Raw genomic sequence first — 6386 nt, 5'->3', positions numbered from 1 at the left:
ATCATAAAACAAATAAAGCAAAATCATATTTATTATTAACTTTTTTAAAGCATATAGTTCAGTTACTTTAAATTCCCACCCCCCCCAAAATGCTTAGCATTGTCTACAGATTTTGAAAATATATTTAGTTTAACTTCTAGATTATCAAATAATGAATATATTATTATATTTTTAGACTGAATCAGGGAGGCACAGTACACTGGAAAGAATACTGTCGACCTCATGTTTTACACTAAAACTTAAATAATAAAATAACTGGGACTGGATAAAAAGGGTAGAATACAGGTGACCATCTGATACTAGCTTTGAGAAGAATCCGTTAAACATCAAATCAATGCAAGAAATAACTAGGGGAAAGATTGATCGCATATTCAATATATAGTCAAGATACTTGCTATAAAATTTTTAAATTTTGCACACTTATCAAAACATATGAAAAAATTTAAAATATGAAAAATCAGTTAATAGCCATAATATAAATAACATTTTAAAATTACATAAAAATATGTTGCTCTCAATCTTTTTAAAAAGAAGGGTGCAGACAAATACTTAATTTCCAAAGGACTAAACATGGAAACCTACAATAATTACAAAAAATAAAAGAAATATGAATGTAAGTAAATAGTATTTTCAACAACTAAATTGGCTTGTTTTCAAACCATTTTGTTGCTGAGTATGCATTGAAATGCTAGTCTCATGCTGGAGTGCAAATTAGTTAAGGTTTTTGAAAGAAATTTGGCAATAGTTTCAAAAAACCATAAAAATATTTGTATTCTTTGATCTACTATATCCTCCTACTAATGTATTTTAAGGAAACAATGAGAGATGTGCATAAATATTTGTAAGAATGTTTATCTTAACAGTATTTTAAATGCAAAAAATTAAAATATCATAAATGTCCCATTAACTTGGTAAGTTATTGGTGGCTTACATATGATAGAATATTATCAGCCAGTAAAACATGTTTTGAAAGGGTATTTAATGCTCACTGTAATTCATAGGAAAATGCTCACAAGTTACATTGAATGGAAAAAGCAGAATGTGAAAGTTTATACATAACAGCTTTTTCTAAATTTCAGTTTTTAAAATATTCATGGATAAAAATACTAGAAATATCTCCGTGAAAATATTAACAGTTTTATCTCTGGTTAGTAGGATATTGAATAATAATATTTTCTTTATACTTTTGTGTTCTTTAACTACTCTACAATTAATTGTAATATTTTAAAAATAATACCTTATTATTAAAAGAGTAATTCTTCCATTATTTTCCCACATGAAATAACACATTTAGTAGCATAATCTGCCTTCCATTGTACTAAGGAATTAGGAACAACTATTCATTTAGTCCATTTTAAGAACTTTTGAGTTAAGTAGAGCAGGTGTTAATGATCCCAGTTAGAAGAGAAAGAAATTGAAGATTAGAGAGACTAAATGATTTGCCAGTGTTCAGTTAGTTCAACAAGCATTTTTTTTTAGCATATAGTAATTACTGTGAATTGGATTAGGCATTAAAGCATAGGAATAAAAGATTAAAAATCATTCCCAAGAGTGTGTATTCTTATAGTAGGTGATATTATGTTTTAAAAAATTGATATTTTCAATTAGTAGGATAAGTGCTGGCAGAGGTATGCAGTAGGAACTACAGGGAAAAATATTATTTTGAACCACTCCAAGTTGCCAGTATTCAACTATTTTTGACCTACAAAAAAGGCATTTTCATATCATTCATTCTAATACACCTGAACCAGAAAGATGGTGATGGCTGAGCTGAGTCCAGATGAGGAGGGAAAAGATTACCAAATGAAGGTGTAACCATTGTCAGGGTCAAATCAGAGACAAAAATCATACAGTGAATTGAACAGGGAAAGTTTAATATAAAGAATCTGGGTATCTGATTAAGGAGGAACTGACTGGAAAGAAGTAGAGAACTCTAAAGAATATAGAAATAGCAGATGCAAGAATCAGCTGCAACCCAATGCTAAAATGGAATACCCAAGGAAGAACTCCGCTCTACCCCAGGTCTGAGATCCAGAAAAGGTTACACCCATGATTTACTGAATGGCAGAGAAGTTGCTGTGATGGGAGTCCTGGGAATATACCCTGGGAGTGTAAGGAAAAGCTGTTCACAAGGAAGTATCTCACTAAGGGCACTCTGTTAGCAAACGGCTCAAGCAGTGCTTAGGAAAACTGCCTGCGGCTCCTTGCTGCTGACAGCCTTGCCCTGGAGAAGCTTCCTGAGTGCTGGAGCCTGCTGCTGGTGTAGCCACCCACACTGCAGCAGGTGGGTGCTTGGGAAGCCCTGTGCACTACAGGAGCCAGACACTGGGGATTGCTACGGGAGTTGTGAATGCTATGGGAATCGGGTGCTGGAGAAGCCTACTGAAGAAACACACCAGAAACCAGAAGGAAAATCCATTTATCTTGCAATGTCTCTCCATCACCCATACTGCCAAAGTGTAGCATTATGTCAGTTGATAAATAAAAATTATTTAAAAGGTCCAGCTGCATTTTTGCATGGCAGGTAATAAAAAGTGACTTTGGAACCGAGGTAATAAATTAGTAACTGACACAGTGTGGAACGAGAGTCTTCAGCTAACAAAAGAGCATGAGAGAAGACATGTAAAGAGGACTTCCATACCTGTTAGCAAGATAGACTCAGATACCCAGACTGACACTCCCAGTATAAAACAAACAAACAAGAACCTAAATATGCAGAATTTAAAAAAAAAGACATGTGTTTAAACACATCAGTAATATGGCTAGAGTGTATGGAATATGTAGATGCTAAAACTAAGTGAAAGCATGAACTTGAACACTGATGTCTATTAGTGGCAATCTCTAAATCTTTTGAACTTGAACTTCACTTTTTGGGTCTTGAGGAGTACAGGAAGATTAACTCCAAAGTTCTCTCAAACTGGGGAGTCTTTGAGATTCTTAAATTTCACTAGAATGTAGAATATTCAGTGTGAGAGTAGACACTGATGGTGAATCTGTACACTTATTCAGTGTGACAGTGAAAGAAACCCACATTATTACCCTTTTCCTAAGGGAACTGTGAGAAAACTTTGGTATTGGTTGAAGGAGGAAAATTGTCTCCTTAAAATTCATAACCACAGCCAACCCCAATTCACACACCCACATGGTCTGAAAAACCTGAAGGTGAATTTCAAATTTAAAGTAATGCCAAGTTAGTAGTGTTCTTCAGGGTTTGGAAAAAGTAACCACAAGTCCTCTCAAAAGGAAGGTACCTTCAATCCAGGCATCAAAAAATTTCTACAGATAAACCCCAAGAATCCCTATGTCACCATCAAAAATCACAAAATATACAAGGGAGCATGGCCGCAATGAGCAAGGACCTGCTGAATCAATAAACCTGCAAAAGCTTTAACTTTTAATTATCAACACAATTGGTATATTTAATATGTTTAAAGAAATAAAACACTAAAAATGACTAAAATAATTTGAAAATGAATCACTTAGAACTTCTAAATGTGAAAAGTGTAATATTTAGAAAATCTAATGGGTTGCTGCTAAAGTCAGAGTTACTGAACTGGAAGATAGTACTAAAATATATAGAGTGTGATACAAAGATATAAACAGGCAAGAAATATGAAAAAGATATTGACACATAAAAATGGCAGAGTTAGACGATTTCACATATGTCATGGAATTCCTGAAAAAGGTGAGAGGTAAGATGGGACAGTAGCAATATTGGAAGAGTTAGTGGTAGAGAGCTTTCCAGAACTAATGAAAACATGTATCCAAAGATTCAAAATGCACAAACAGGATAAAATAAAAAATAAAAAAACTCACTCAGCCACCTTGTAGATAAATGTAGAACACCAGTGCCAAGGAAACTCTTAGAAGAAAAAAAAGCAGAAAGCAAAAAGCAAAATGCAAAAGAAAAACAAGCAGGTCACCAAGAAATGATGATTAAATTGAGAACAACCATGGAAGGCAAGAGAAAGTAAATAATTTTAATATGATGAAACAAAAGAATTCTCACCCTGGAATTGCATGCCTGCAAAAATATATTTAAAAACAAGGGACAAATGAAAACATATCAGACAAATAAGAACTGAGAGTTTGTAATCAATAGTTCCTAACCTAAGGAAATTCTAAAATATGGGCTTCAGCCCTGACTGGTGTGGCTTAGTTGATTGAGCGTCAGCCTATGAACTGAAAGGTCAGTGGTTCAATTCCCCGTCAAGGCACATGCCTGGGATGTGGGCCAGGTCCCCAGTTAGGGGCATGCAAGAGGCAACCAGTCAATGTTTCTCTCACATATCGATGTTTCTCTCCCTCTCTTTCTCCCTCCGTCCCCTCTCTCTAAAAATAAATAAATGAAATCTTTAAAAAAAAATTTAAAATAAAATAAAGTATGTGCTTCAGATGGAAGAAAGTGTTTCCAAATCAATGGTCTGAGATTGAAAAAGAGATGATAAAACCAAATGTAAAAATGTGGGTTAATCTAAGCAAACACTGTAAAAAATAATTTGAGAGGCTAAAATAAAGATATGTTTAAAGAGTTATAAATTGTAAAGGACTATCAGAGTGTTCTAGAGACATTATTATTCAGGGGGATGACAAAGATATTAATTTTAGATTTTATAAGTTAAATATTATTGTCAAATTTCTACAGTAAGTACAAAACTAATGGAAATAGAGTGGGTTTATCTGTATTTTCAGATTTTTCTTCTATGTTTATTTATTACTTAGTTAATAGGAAATAACCCAGCCAAATACAATCAGAGTATTTGACTTCTATGAAGAAATTCCGATATGTAAAGGGCTTTGTGAATGGCTTGATCTGGGCTTCATCACTAGTTTCTTTTTATGATGATCTCAACGACCTTAGTATGTCAGTTTCACTTTTTATAACAAAATGGCTGCAAAACTTCTAGAGATTACATATGTATGACTTAGAGTCCAGCGCAAGAGAAAACTTTTTTTTTTGCTCAACTGACAACAAGAAGTTTAGCCCTCACTCTGATGGGACCCACACATACACCATTCATTGTGGCCAGGGGGTGTCACGCACAGACTGTCACAGGCCCGGGTTGCACAGTCCTCTCTACAGCTGACTGGGTCCAAATCCAGTTAGCTAAAGAAAATAACATAGCTGTCTTGATGATTAGCATCCCTCTATCAGTCACTTACTCCATGTATGCCCACTGAAACTTCATTTTAGTTCTAAATCTCACTTTTTCAACTTTTAAAATAATTTGAATATTAAATCAAGCTCATACTTCTAGGATAAACCCCACTTTGTTATGATGTAATGTCCTTTTTGTTTATGACTGGATTCAACTTTCTAATGTTTTGTGGAGAACCCTCGCGTCGGTAGGGATTTTGGTTTATAGTTTTCTTGTACTGGTTCTGTCTGGTTTGGTATGATAGTAAGGCTGTGCTCATAAAATGAATTGGGAAGTATCCTCTCCTCCTCCTTTTTTTCTTCAAGAGCTGGTTGGCTTTGCTGTTATTTTTTAAATATTCAGTAGAATTCATCAGTTAAGCCATCTGGACCTGGATTTTTCTTTAAGAGAATATGTTTAAATTATAGAATTCTAGTTATTTAATAAACATAGGATGATTCAGATTTTCTCTCTCTTCTTTTGTTAGTTTTGATCACTTGTACCTGTCAAGAAATATATTGATTTCATATAATTTGTTAAAATTATTGGCATGAAGATGATAATTTTTCCTTGTCTTCTAAAATCTGTGAGGTCTGTAGTGATGTTTCCTCTTTCATTCTTGATATTGGTAATTTATGTTCTTTTTCTGAAAGTTTTAAAATAACTTGAATAATGATATACACCTTCATATTGCATAATTACAAATGTTAAGAAGCAAACAATGTAAACAAGGCTTGACTACTACTGAAAGTTACATCTGTAGACTTAATACAAAGGAAATCTAAGAATATTGGGGTTTCTTGAAGTTGAAAGGAATTAACTGTTAGTTAATCAATGGTAGTAATATGTACTTGGTTATGATAACTCAAAATAGGACTTTTGGCATGTGATTGTTAAGTGAATAAATGGGTGAATATCATTATTGCAGAATGAAGGAAATTAGATTGGTGCTAGATGAATATCCATGGAATCACTGCAGTTTAATTAATACTCCACCTTGCCACATGCATTATTTTTCTGAAACATAAGTACGCTTTTATAAGTCCTCAGATTAAAAAACTTAAAAAAATATTTTTTAAAAGCTTTCAATGGTTTTCCATTGTCTTTATGTTGCCTTTGAATGCCTTGCAGTTATACCATGGTCCCATCTCGTGTATCCCACTTTATTTCTAATCTCTTTCCCCAATACATTGCAGCCATACTAGACACAATCCTTTTCCTAATGTAATTATTTTGCCTCACTTTTAT

Source organism: Desmodus rotundus, chromosome 2, assembly GCF_022682495.2.
Source record: "Desmodus rotundus isolate HL8 chromosome 2, HLdesRot8A.1, whole genome shotgun sequence".
Classification (NCBI taxonomy): domain Eukaryota; kingdom Metazoa; phylum Chordata; class Mammalia; order Chiroptera; family Phyllostomidae; genus Desmodus; species Desmodus rotundus.
Note: the sequence above shows the minus strand (reverse complement) of the source record.